The sequence below is a fragment of the Corvus brachyrhynchos genome, unplaced genomic scaffold, assembly GCF_000691975.1.
Source record: "Corvus brachyrhynchos isolate BGI_N302 unplaced genomic scaffold, ASM69197v1 scaffold10, whole genome shotgun sequence".
NCBI lineage: Eukaryota > Metazoa > Chordata > Aves > Passeriformes > Corvidae > Corvus > Corvus brachyrhynchos.
Window position 1 is genome coordinate 3,061,045 of NW_008236180.1, and position 488 is coordinate 3,061,532.

A 488-nucleotide genomic window follows, 5' to 3' on the forward strand; every position below is an offset into this window, starting at 1 on the left:
GAAAAGGAGTGATTGTCCTGGTGTGATAGAAATGAGCTTTCAAGGTCAGGAGGAAAACTTAGTTACCCGAAGTGAGTGAAATCTGCAGGACCAGCCCCAGGCCTGTATGGCAGGTTCCCCCAAACCACACCTCCATCCCTGCAGAACACAAGCATGGAAAATTTGGCAGAAAATGTAAAAAATGCTCTGCAAGTGAAAAAAAGGAGCTGAGAAATCTGCTCTGAATAAGGCCTTGGAGACACTGGACATCACCATTCAAATAAACATGCACCACATAAACCTAAAGCCAATTCACAGCTCAGGCGAGTAGATTAAAACAAGCAAATAGATTTTACTATTTGTTTTTCCAGATTTAGGAAAGGGAAATGTTTTTGAGAGCTGTGCTCATGAGAGTTTCCAGGGCACTGTGAGGGTGGAATCAGCCCTTCCAGCATCCACGGGTTCCTCTCCCTTTCTACGGAAACCTTCCTGCTGCTGTTGGCATCTCT